The sequence below is a fragment of the Triticum dicoccoides genome, chromosome 5B (genome assembly GCF_002162155.2).
Source record: "Triticum dicoccoides isolate Atlit2015 ecotype Zavitan chromosome 5B, WEW_v2.0, whole genome shotgun sequence".
In the NCBI taxonomy this organism is placed as follows: domain Eukaryota; kingdom Viridiplantae; phylum Streptophyta; class Magnoliopsida; order Poales; family Poaceae; genus Triticum; species Triticum dicoccoides.
In genome coordinates this window covers 504,087,490-504,100,550 of record NC_041389.1, presented here as the reverse complement: position 1 = coordinate 504,100,550, position 13,061 = coordinate 504,087,490, and positions in this window count along the sequence as shown.

The following is a 13,061-nucleotide window of genomic DNA, read 5'->3' as shown; positions in this document are numbered from 1 at the left end:
ACTAACTACGGACCCGTAGGTCTACAATGAACTACTCATGCATCATCGATTCTGGAACTTGCGGCGGCTGGAAGTTATTTTCGTCCACTCCCCTAGAGTTTCTGGAATATTGGGGTATTTATAGAGCAAAGAGGCGGTGCGGGAGGCCACCGAGGTGGGCATAACCCATCTGGGTGCGCTTGGGCCACCAGGAGCGCCCTGGTGGGTTGTGCCCCCCTCAAGGCACCCCTCTAGTACTTCTTCGGCCCATCTTGTGTCTTCTGGTCCAGAAAAAATCCACAAAAAGTTTTGCTGCATTTGGACTCCGTTTGGTATTGATTTCTTGCGATGTAAAAAACAAGCAGAAAACAACAACTAGCATTGGGCACTTTGTCAACAGGTTAGTACCAAAAAATGATATAAATGATTATAAAACATCCAATAATGATAATATAACAACATGGAACAATAAAAAATTATAGATACGTTGGAGACGTATCGGATATGTACCCGGTACCCTTCGGAACACTTCCGGTGTCCGAATACCATCGTCCTATATATCAATCTTTACCGATCGACCATTTCGAGACTCTTTGTCATGTCCGTGATCTCATCCGGGACTCTGAACAACACTCGGTCACCAAATCACATAACTCATATAATACAATATCATCATCATCATCGAACGTTAAGCGTGACCCTACGGGTTCGAGAACTATGTAGACATGACCGAGACACCTCTCTAGTCAATAACCAATAGTGTAACCTAGATGCTCATATTGGCTCCCACATATTCTACGAAGATCTTTATCGGTCGAACCGTTATGACAACATACGTTATTCCCTTTGTAATCGGTATGTTACTTGCCCGAGATTCGATCATCGGTATCTCCATACCTAGTTCAATCTCATTACCGTCAAGTCTCTTTACTCATTCCATAATACATCATCCCGCAACTAACGCATTAGTCACTTTGCTTGCAAGAATTCTTATGATGTGTATTACCGAGAGGGCCTAGAGATACCTCTCCGATACTCGGAGTGACAAATCATAATCTTGATCTATGCCAACCCAACAAACATCTTCGAAGATATCTGTAGAGCATCTTTATAATCACCCAGTTACGTTGTGACGTTTGATAGCACACAACGCATTCCTCCGGTATTCGGGAGTTGCATAATCTCATAGTCGAAGGAATATGTATTTGACATGAAGAAAGCAATAGCAATAAAATTGAACGATCATAATGATAAGCTAACGAATGGGTCTTGTCTATCACATCATTCTTCTAATGATGTGATCCTGTTTATCAAATGACAACACATGTCTATGGTTAGGAAACTTAACCATCTTTGATCAACGAGCTAGTCTAGTAGAAGCTTATTAGGGACATGGTATTTTGTGTATGTATCCACACATGTATCAAGTTTACGGTTATTACAATTCTAGCATGAATAATAAACATTTATCATGAAATAAGGAAATATAAAATAACAACTTTATTATTGCCTCTAGGGCATATTTCCTTCAGTTGTGCCATTCAAGACAAGGACTCCTTATTCGTGGAGGACTCCTCTCCACTGACATAATCGACTAGGACTCCCTAGGCCTCCCGTAACTTATATAAATCGGGGTTGGGCTAGTCGATAGAACACAATCTCAACACTCAACAATCTCGAGGTAGATTGTCGGAGTAATGGGCCACGGGTAGCCTAACCCGAGTCCCTGAGCCTTTCAAGACTTTGGGCCAGCTTCGCCCCGAGAGACACCAGCATAAGCACCGCCTTCCGGTGGCCGGCTAGCTCAACGGCCGGCTGCCCGAAGATGGCCGAGTACCAGCAGACGACACCAAGACGGGCCGACTCCTAGCAGGCGGCCTCCGTAGAGGCCAGCTTATAGGAGGCGGCCACCCGGCGCCCTTAGAGTCTGTGCCCCTCATCAAGAGGACAAGACAGGGTGAGGCTACAGTGTAGCCCCTCGCCCCCGAATCCTGGGCTTGGCGTGGCTACAGTGCCCCGTACAGGCGGAGATCTTCGCACGACGCGGCACTATTGCCACTTCCCCCTTGACATCATTCCTCACAGGCGGAGCCCTATTCCCATGACGGCCTATCGGTACGGCCTGCAGGCGGCGGGCCCTACCGGGCAGTGAGAGCCCGGAAGGCAGCGGAAGCCACACCAGCCGGATCTAAGGGAGGTCGACTTCCAGCAGGCAGCCAGTTCCTCCCTCTAGGCCCGAGAACCATTAACCAGATGGGGCAAGGTGTGACTATAGTGATCTCCCCCCAGGCGGCGGGACTGTAGCCACGCTCCCTTGACCAAGCCCGCGTCATTAGCGTCACGATTATAGTGATCAGCCACCAACCAGACCCGCCAGCGGCGAGGGTGGCCTGTCGGCTCTGTACCAGACCATTCGGAGGGCCCCACCAGGTGGCGGGCCCCACCTGCTGGCGGAGAAGCCGGCGACCAGAGACACTGACAGCCGGGTCCGGCACCCGGCCAAATTACCATTGTACCCCTGGGGGGTAGGCCTATATAAACCCCCCAGGGCACCCATGCAAAGGGTTCCCAACTTGTTAGAACTAGCTTCCACCCTAGAGGAGGAAGAGAGCTAGCCCTGCCTCCTTCTACCCCTAGCATACAGCTCGAGGAGTACCATTGTACGCACTAGTGCCTTAGTGATCATGCGGAGACCCCGCAGAGCAGGGCTAGGGGTGTTATCTCCTAGGAGAGCCCCGAACCTGGGTAAAGTGCGCTGGCGTTCGTGTCTACGCCTCAGCCCGCTTCCAGGCACCAGTGACGTTCTACTTGCTCCCACCATGATAAGCCATCCTTTGGCATATGTCGCACCCAACCCCTGACATTTGGCGCCCACCATGGGGGAGGTGCACCGTCATCCAGAGACCTGCTCTGGACGGGAACCTTGTTCCTTCCTGGCGAGTGCAGCCAACCCAGCACGCTCGACGATGTCAGCATCAATGCACTGCACGGCGTGGAGATTGCCTGCGCAGCAAGTTGCCTCGCCGACCTTGTTGGCGAGATCCGCCTCTCTAACGAGCCGGCGTCCGACGCGGGCACCGACTACCCTGAGAGTCGCCTCGTCAGCCTCCTCGAACAGCTCCATGTCGCCAGCGAGCCTACTATCGACTTGGAGTCTGTTGGCTCCACCGACCCGATGATCGTCGACTCCGACATGGCGTCACTTGACGCGTTCCCCACCAACGTGGTGGTCTATGACGAGCCGCCTCCTTGCGAGCACAGCGGCGGGAGCACCATCATGGAGGTGCTTGTCATTAACAGTGGTGAGCACTCGGACGGAGGCGTGCGAGACCCACTCGATGGGCGCTGCGAGACTTGTCAGCGCCCATCCCGGGAATCGCGGACGCTAAGACGCTGGAAGCACGCCGCGTCCAACTCGTCGAAAGCGCCAACCGACTAGCCAGCATGCGACGCCTCTCGGAAGCCTACCGGCGCGAGATGGACCGAGCCGTCGGTGACACGCCGGCTCCCGAGGGGCCTAGCCACATCGGCTCGATCCGGTAGTGTGGCGCGACCATCGTCAGCATGTTTGGGACGGATCGTCCCGTCTACGCCACGCCTGCGGAGAACATCTGAGCTGACCAGGCAGTGACAGATGAGCTGGACAAGTACGAGGGCGACGAGCGTCGCCACATGACAGAGCACGTCCAGCAGCTCCTTGACGCGGCCGCTGAGTAGCATGAAGTCGGCTGCCGCGCCGAAGCACCCATCCGACGGAATGACGAGCCGCCCCTTCGCCAGGATCATGGCGCGACATCCCGGACGCCGACTGGTGGTGCCCGTGGCAGAAGAGGCAATGAGCCAGCTGCTAGCCACAGTCGAACTCACCTCTCCATCGAGCGTGACGTAGAAGACCGCCCCCGAGCTGTGGAGCGACAAGGAGACCCACTTCCTTCTCCGCCTCGCGGAGAAAGGCACCCCACTCTGCCTCCTGTCACGCACCCGACACTCGGCGACCGCCTTGGCCGCCGGGAAGGAGCCGGTGAGAACGACGCCCGCCATCGGATCGACCGCCTCAATCATTCCTTGGTGCTAGAAGAAGAAGACGCGTTGGGCCCACCCTGTTTCGGCCCGCGAATCCGAGACGAGCCTTTCCCTCGAGGGTTCACGCTCCCAAGAGATACGCCCAAGTACACCGGCTCCGTGAAGTCGGAGGACTGGCTGGTCGACTACTCCATGGTCGTCAGCATAGCGAACGGCAACAAGCGTGTTGCTGTGAAATATGTCCCGCTCATGCTCCAGGGCACAGACCGGACGTGGCTTAATAGCCTGAAGCCGCGCAACATCAACAACTGGGTTGATTTCACTGAAGCCTTCATTCGCAGCTTCACCAGCATGTACAAGCGGCCTCCCAAACCCCGCCAGCTCTCCAAGGGCCCAGCAAATCGACTCGCGACTATCTCACGCGCTGGGCCGAGCTGCGCAACTCCTGCGAAGGCGTGCATGAGGTGCAGGCCATCGAATACTTCACCGTCGGGTGTCGAGAGGGCACCCTCCTCAAGCACGGACTCCTCTGCAACGAGCCGACGACTCTCGACGAGTTGCTGATCATCACCGACAAATACGCCACAGCTGACTCCTCCTTGAAGGCGGAGATCCTAGTCTATGCATCCGGCAAGGTAGCTCCTCAGGCTCCTCGGACCCCGGCTGGTGACACCAGTCGGCGACAGCCACCGAGCGACCACAAGCTCAAGGCCACGCAGCCGTCTTCCACCAGCCGGCAGGTGGCGACAGTTGAAGACCAACAGCCGGAAGGGCAGCCTCCGCCCAAGCGTCAGAAGGGAGGCAAGCCCAATTAGTTGCCCGCCTTCTCATACGAGCAGACTCTTGACGCCCCCTGCAAGTTCCATAGCGGCGCGAAGGCGTCCAACCACACCACTCGGAAGTGCCATTGGCTCACCCGAATTGCCAAGGGAGATGGACTCCTGCCTCCTTCGCCTGCCGGCACGCCGCCTCCTCCACCCCAGCAGCCGGCGGTTCGGCCAGTCGGCGCCATACAAGATGAGTATCCTATGGAGCATGGAGCCTATGTTGTGTTCACCAACGTGGCCGACGACAGGAGCAGCAGACGGCAACAGCAACAAGAAGTACATGCAGTGGTGTCAGAGACTCCAGAGTTCATGCACTGGTCTGAAAAGCCCATCAGTTGGAGTAGGGCTGACCACCCGGAGGTGATGCCCTCCCCTAGTTCTTATGCCCTGGTCTTGGATGCCACCTTCGCAGCAGAGAGGCGGGCAGCTCGCTTCTCCCGAGTCCTGATAGATGGCGGCAGTAGTATCAACATCCTGTACCGTGACACAATGGAGAAGTTGGGAATCAAGCAGAAGCAGCTTCATCCCTGTCGGACTGTATTCCATGGCATAGTTCCTGGCCTTTCCTGCTCGCCAATTGGCAAGACCCAGATCGATGTTCTCTTCGGGGACAAAAATCACTTCTACCGAGAGTCAGTTTGGTTTGAGGTGGTGGACCTTGAGAGCCCCTATCATGTGCTACTTGGCCGGCCTGCTCTGGCCAAGTTCATGGCGGTCCCCCACTATGCTTACCTCAAGATGAAGATGCCGACTACCAAGGGAATCCTGACCATAGTCGGAGACTACAAGAAGTTGTTCACCTACGCTGCATACAGCAGTCGGCTGGCCGAGTCCCTTGTGATTGCAGCTGAAAAGCGGCTCCTTGACCGGGTTGTGGCGATGGCAGGAAAGCAGCCGAAAATGTCACCCACCCCCAAGGAGTCGGAAGTTGAGGGCTCGTTCAAGCCGGCGAAGGAAACAAAGAAGATACCCTTGGACCCGGAGAGGCACGCTGTCATAGGTGCAAACCTTGACAGCAAATAGGAAAGCGAGCTCGTCGATTTCCTTTGTGAGAATCGGGACATCTTTGCATGGTCTCCCAAAGACATGTCGGGAGTTCCGACGGATTTCGCCAAGCACAAGCTACATGTCCGACCTGACGTCAAGCTGGTCAGACAGCCCTTGCGCCGCCTATCAGAAGAAAAGAGAAGAGTTGTTGGAGAAGAGATAGCCCGGCTTCTAGCAGCCGGCTTCATCATGGAAGTATTCTTCCCAGAATGGCTGGCCAACCTAGTTCTTGTGCTGAAGAAGAATAAGCAGTGGCACATGTGTATTGATTATACCAGCCTCAACAAAGCTTGCCCCAAAGATCCCTTTGCTTTGCCAAGAATTGACCAAGTGGTAGACTCCACAACCGGATGCGAGCTGTTGAATTTTCTGGATGCATACTGAGGGTACCATCAGATCAAACTGAACCCGGCTGACAGGCTGAAGACTGCCTTCATCACGCCATTCGGAGCCTTCTGCTACCTGACAATGACGTTCGGCTTGAGAAATGTCGGCGCCACGTTTCAGCGTTGCATGCAGAAGTGTCTCCTCAAGCAACTCGGCAGAAACGCCCATGTTTACGTGGACGATGTGGTGGTGAAGACGGAGAAGCATGGCATGATGCTGGAAGACCTCAAGGAAACATTTGAAAGCTTGCGCCAATTTCAAATCAAACTCAACCCAGAGAAATGCGTCTTTGGAGTACCAGTCGGCCAACTCCTCGGCTTCATGGTCTCAGAGCGTGGCATAGAGTGCAACCCTGTGAAGATCAAGGCCATCAAGAAGATGGAGGTGCCCACCTGACTGCTGGACATACAGAAGTTCACCGGCTGCCTGGCATCCATCAGCTGTTTCATCAGTCGGCTGGGCGAGAAGGCTCTCCCCCTGTACCAGCTCATGAAGAAGACCACTTTTTTCGAGTGGAATGACAAGGAAGACGAAGCTTTCCGACAGCTCAAGAAGATGTTGACCACCCCGCCTTTCCTAGCGGCTCCGACTGATAAGGAGCCCATGCTCCTCTACATCGCTGCCACAGTCGGGTGGTCAGCATAGTCATAGTGGTGGAGCGCAAGGAGGAGGGCAGAGCACTGCGGTCCAGAGGCCGGTGTATTACCTCAGTGAAGTGTTGTCCGCCTCCAAGCAAAACTACCCCCACTATCAGAAAATGTGTTATGGTGTGCACTTTGCCGCTAAGAAGCTGAAGCCTTACTTTCAAGAGCACCCAATTACTGTTGTCTGCACTACTCCGCTTGCTGAGATCATTGGAAGTCGAGATGCTTCAGGCCGAGTGGCCAAATGGGCCATAGATATGCCCCCCTACACCATCTACTACCAGCCTCGCACCGCCATCAAGTCACAAGCGCTGGCCGACTTCCTCGTCGACTGGGTCGAGACCCAGTACCTGCCGCCAGCGCCAGACTCCACCCATTGGCGGATGCACTTTGATGGATAAAAAATGCGCACCGGTCTGGGAGCCGGCATTGTCCTCACCTCTCCCAAAGGCGACAAGCTCAGATATGTGCTGCAAATCCACTTTGCCGCCTACAACAACGTAGTTGAATACGAAGCACTCATACACGGCTCCCTCTTGCCAAGGAACTCGGCATTTACCGGATCTTGTGCTATGGTGATTCTGACTTGGTGGTCCAGCAGTCGTCAAGCGACTGGGACGCCAAGGATGCAAATATGGCAAGCTACCGCTTCCTCGTGCAGCAACTCAGTGGATACTTCGAGGGGTGTGAGTTCCTCCATGTGCCAAGAAATGACAATGAGCAAGCAGATGCCCTGGCACGGATCGGCTCCACCCGACAAGCAATACCAGCCGGCGTCGCCCTACGGCGCCTCCTCAAGCCGTCTGTCAAGCCATCACCAGTATCAGACTCCATCTTCGTGCCGGCCCCTCTCGAAGCAGTCGGATCCGACTTGAGGGCCCCATAAGCTGGCGCGGGGACTTCGGCAGGCGGCCCGGGGACTCCAGAACCCGGCCCGGGGACTGCAGCAGTTGGCCCGGGGACTTCTCCAACTCAATAGGCGGTAGATAGCTCCAACCTGCCACCTCCCGGCCCAACCACCCTTGTACAAATTGTAGTCGTGATAGTCAAAGAAATAGTAGCACCATCATGGGCTCAACCCATCCTCAACTTTCTGGTGAACAAAGAACTGCCGACTGATGAGATCTCAGCCCGACAAGTGCAACGACGGGCAGCAACATACACCATCGTCAACAGAGAACGGGTGCGGTGCAGTGTCACTGGTGTGTACCAGCGCTGCGTGGAGCCGGACCAGGGCCAAGCAATCCTCAAGGATATTCATCAAGGTGAATGTGGTCACCATGCGGCTTCAAGATCACTTGTTGCCAAAGCTTTCCGCCATGGTATTTTCTGGCCGACTGCTCTAGAAGACGCCAAAGACTTGGTCCAGAAGTATAAAGGGTGCCAGAAGTTCTGTTCCAAGCCACATCTGCTGGCTTCTGCACTCAAGAACATTCCCATCGCCTGGCCCTTTGCCGTCTAGGGGCTGGACATGGTGGGGCCATTCAAGACGGCTCGCGGTGGCATGACTCATTTGCTTGTCGCTGTGGACAAGTTCACTAAGTGGATAGAAGCAAAGCCAATCAAGAAACTGAATGGGCCGACTGCCATGACTTTCATCGCCGACATCACCACTCGGTACGGTATACCACACAGCATCATCACCGACAACGGCACAAACTTTGCCAACGGAGCCTTGGCTCGTTTCTGCGCGACACAGAGCATCCGACTGGACTTAGCATCCGTTGCCCATCCGCGGTCAAACGGCCAAGTGGAGCGAGCAAACGGCCTCATCTTGTTCGGCATCAAACCCCGACTGGTCGAGCCTCTAGAGCATTCGGCCGGCTGCTGGCTCGATGAGCTGCCAGTCATCCTCTGGAGCTTGCGCACAACTATGAACAAATCAACCGGCTTCACACCCTTCTTCCTCGTCTACAGTGTTGAAGCCGTCATCCCGACGGACATAGAATTCGACTCCCCACGAGTCACCATGTACACCGAGGCGGAGGCCAAAGAAGCAAGAGAAGACGACATCGACTTGTTGGAAGAGGGCCGGATGTTGGCACTCAGCCGGTCCGCCATCTACCAGCAGAGTCTGCGCTGATACTACAATCATAAGGTCAAGCCAAGATCCTTCCAAGAGGGAGACCTTGTGCTCCGGCTGATACAGCGAACAGCCGGCCATCAAAAGCTCTCGGCACCTTGGGAAGGCCCTTTCATCGTCAGCAAAGTGTTGGGCAATGGTTCCTACTACCTGATCGACGCTGAGAAGCCCAGAGCGTGCAAAAGAGACGACTCAGGCAAGGAGACGGAGAGGCCATGGAACGCAAACCTCCTTCGAAGATTTTATAGTTAAAGCAGTATGTGTCATGCTATCTTTTGTATTAAGTACAAAGACTCCGGGTCCCCGAGAAGAACTCAGGGACTACCCTCTTTTATCTATATGATAAGAATTATGCCCATGAATGTGTTGTTCCATTATTTCGCCTGGCATCAGGCTCAACTAGTCGGCCTGGGGGGCTCGCCGCCTTCTACTATGTGCCGTCTCCTGCAGTCGGACAAGTAGTATGTCGGCACCAGAAAACTTCTCCAGGCAGAAACCGCAGCTCGTAGAGCAACTGTACGGTGGACAGGAGTTGCCAAAGCGGTGCCCATATGAAAAATGGCTAAGGAAAAAAGCGCACATAGCCGAGGCCGGCATCCCGCCTACTCGACCGGCTGCTGAGCAGCCGGCCGACCGGCTTCTGCTTACCTTGCGGACACTCCAAATGGCTAAGTACTTGCCCTCCCACAAGTAGCTAAGTACTCAACCCAGCCGCAGTCTGCAGAGCGGCTATTTGGCTGGCAAGAGGGTAGCCAAGGGAGGGCGGCAAAGGAAAGAAGCAGGGAGCAGAAAGCAAGAAAAGTCATAAGTCGGCAAACAAAGCATAATTCATGACAAAGAGTATTTATATAGCAAAAGGCCTATTGGCCAGCATTCAATAGAGTTTGAAATACACCCCGTGGGTGGAATTGTGCAAATTTATCAAAAATTTGTCGAGACCGATAAACAAGGAAAATAAAGGTGACGACCTAAGGAGCAACAGAGGGCTCTGGCTGGATGGCGATGTCAGCGGCATCGGTTGGTGGAGCGGATGGCTGGACGGTTGAGTCGGCGGCGCCGGTTGGTGGAGCAGACGGCTGGTCGGTCTCCGCCTGGTCGCCTCCAGCAGCAGTTGGCGCACTTGAGCATGGATCGTTGCTCGAGGCGCGGTCAGGTTGAGGCTGGCTGTCCACCCCAACCTCCGACGCGTCCTCTTCACTTTCCTCATCCTCCGCGTCCTCCCCTTCGTCGTTGGAATCGATCACCTCGGCCGAGTCCCTGCTGTCCTTCGGATTCAGCCCGAACCACTCTAGTGGCGTCTCGGCGCCGTCGTTAACCAGCTCTGGGACAAAGACGCTGGTGTCGGTGTAGTCGTCGATTGCCGCTGCCCACTTGACAAGGTCGTCCTCCACCGCCACCAGCTCCTCCTGCCCCTCCAGCCGAAACATGGTCAGCTGGGCTAGATCTAGCCCAGGATACCACGCCTTGATGAATTCCAGAGCTCGGCATGCTCCAGCCTAGGCCGAAGAGCCCTTCCAGGCCTCCAGGCGACCAGCCGCCACCTCCAGCCAGTCAGCAGTCCGACTGGGTGTGTGTGGAGCCGGCATGCCTGGCCAGAGGGCGGCCTGGGCCCCGACACGTTGAAGACGACGCATCATCTGGTGAGCCAGCCGAAGGCGGGCCTGGATGCTGAGAAGCTTCTCGCTAAGGGTCCGGGAAGCGTCAACGGCAATCTGCACGCCTTCTTCCCTCCGCTCCTCGCGAGAAGCCTCAATGGCCTGGTTCGCGACAATGGAGTGTCCTGGGAAGAAGTCTGCTTGGGCGAAAAAGCAAAGAAGCCAGAAGTTAGAAGCCAACAGTCAGCCTGGATAGAGGCTGGTGATTCAAAGAAAGGAAAAAGAAGAAGTTTACCGTCGACCATGTCCTCGATGCTGCCGAAGCCGGCAGTCAGCTGCGCCTCCTTGTCAGCCCATGCGGAGCGCTCGGTATCAAACTCAGCGAGAAGGTCGGTTCTTTCGTCTCCGCCTCCTTCTGAGCCGTCTTGAGACGCTCCGTCTGCTCCGACAGCTGCGTGACCAGTCGGTCACGCTCCTCGGCCAGCTTGCTGCACTCCGCCTCCTTGACACGCAGCGCGGTGTTGGCCTCGCCCAGCTGCTGCTGCAAGGCGGCATTGGCCTCTGCAAAGAGAGAAGAAGAAAGAACATTAACACTCATCAAGGAAGGGATGCAGTTGCCGGGGAGATCCGGCATGACTGCTCAGCAGTTGCCGGGGAGATCCGGCACGACTACTCAGCAGTCGACCCGAATCTCGGGGACTACAGCCCGCGGGTGCGCTATCACGCCCCCACAGAAAAAGAAGTCATCAATAGTCAATAAGATAAAATACAGTTGTCGGGGAGATCCGGCCCGACTGCTCAGCAGTCAGCCCGAATCTCGAGGACTACAGCCCGCGGGTGCGCCCCCGCGCCCCCGCGGGGAAAGGAAGCGAAGACTTACTCCGGCTCTTGGACAAGTTGGCAGTCTGCTTCTCCAGCTCCCGGACTCCGGAGTTCAAGGCGGCCGCGCGAAGGTTGTGGTAATCCTGCAATAGGAATGTCAGATGGAGTTAGCATTTGATGCTTGCAAGTTAAAGTTCCGGACCGCCTGCTTAGTAGCCAACCCGAAACTCGGGGACTACACCCAGTGGGTGCGCTGGCGCGCCCCCACCAAAAAATAAGAAGATCAAAAACAAAGAAGTGAGAAGCATACCCGGATGGCTGCTCGTGAGTTCAGGAATGCCTCGTTGCACCACTTGAGGGCGTCAGCTTCAGCCCAGAGCTTTGGTCTGGACCTCAAGGGCCGCCTGGTTCAAGGCTCCCGTCCCGCCTCCGCGCACCCAGCCAGAGGGCGCGGCGTTGGTCGCCTCGATGTCCGGGACCGACGAGCTCGTGACGCCGGCCTCCAGCGGTCGTGGCACCGAGGCAGCCTTCGCAAGACGGCGGCGTGGAGTGTGCGGGCCTTAGGAGGGGGCCCGTCACCATCTCGTTCCCGGCTGGTGGCGCCGGCGGGGCGGGTGGCTGCCTGTCTTGCGTTCCGCTGGTCGGCGGTGGCGGAGGCATGATGACGTCCGGCATGGCGACGTCGCCGCGCTCCCTCTCCATGATCGGTTGCTCGTCGCCGGCCCCCTCAGTCGTCGCCACAAACTCTGGCAGAGGCGGCGCGGAGTTTAGGGGAACCACGAGCAGCGGCTCCTGGCGGCACGCGGCCTCCGCAAGTCGCTCCTTCGCCGCGGCGTCAGCCTCCGCCTGCGCCAGCTTCCTCAGCACAAACGCCTCCTCCTTGTCATCCTCCGCCTTCTCCAGGCGGGCGGCTTCTTGCTCCTCGCGCACCTCCCGCGCGTTTCGCTCCTGCGCCTCCCGGAGGTCGGCGGCCGGATCAATTCGCCGGGTGGTGGTGGAGGTCTCCACCGACCTGATGACCAAGGCGGCGGCCGCCTTGTTAAGGGTAAGCGGGGCCCTGAGATAAGAGAGCAAGGCAAAGAAATTTTTAGGCCGGATCGGCAAGAAAGGGATAGCGTAAGAGAAAATACTTACGCCGACAGCTGCCTCTTAAACTTGGCCACCTTCGCCGCGGCCTCTTTTTGCCTAGTCGCGGCGGCCGGATTCTTGGGCTTCTTCGGCGCGCTGCCAAATAGGGCGGTGCCCTGCTTTCGCTTGCACTTACCGCCTCGAGCAGACGGCTCGGCGGAGGGGCCTGCGCTTGTGTTAGGAGCGCCTCGGGCGGGGCACGGCTCGTCTTCCTCGTCATCATCGTCAGGCCAGGTCTCCACGCCGCCCCCTTCCTCGAAGCCGCATGCTCGATCGCCGCCGCCTACGGCGTCGTCCTCCAAGGCGGTCGCCCCCAAGTCGGGGTCGTCCACGTCGCTCACCTCCCGGTCCGGCTGGTAATCACCACCCGGCCCCACGATGGAGGCCGTCGCCGAGGACATGTAGATCTGCGTTCCAAGGAAGGACCACTTCATACCAAGATCAAGATTGAAGCACGAACTAAAAAGAAGAAACTAAGAGACTTACGGCAGGCGGCGGGTTGTCATGGGAGTACGGCCGCTTCCCG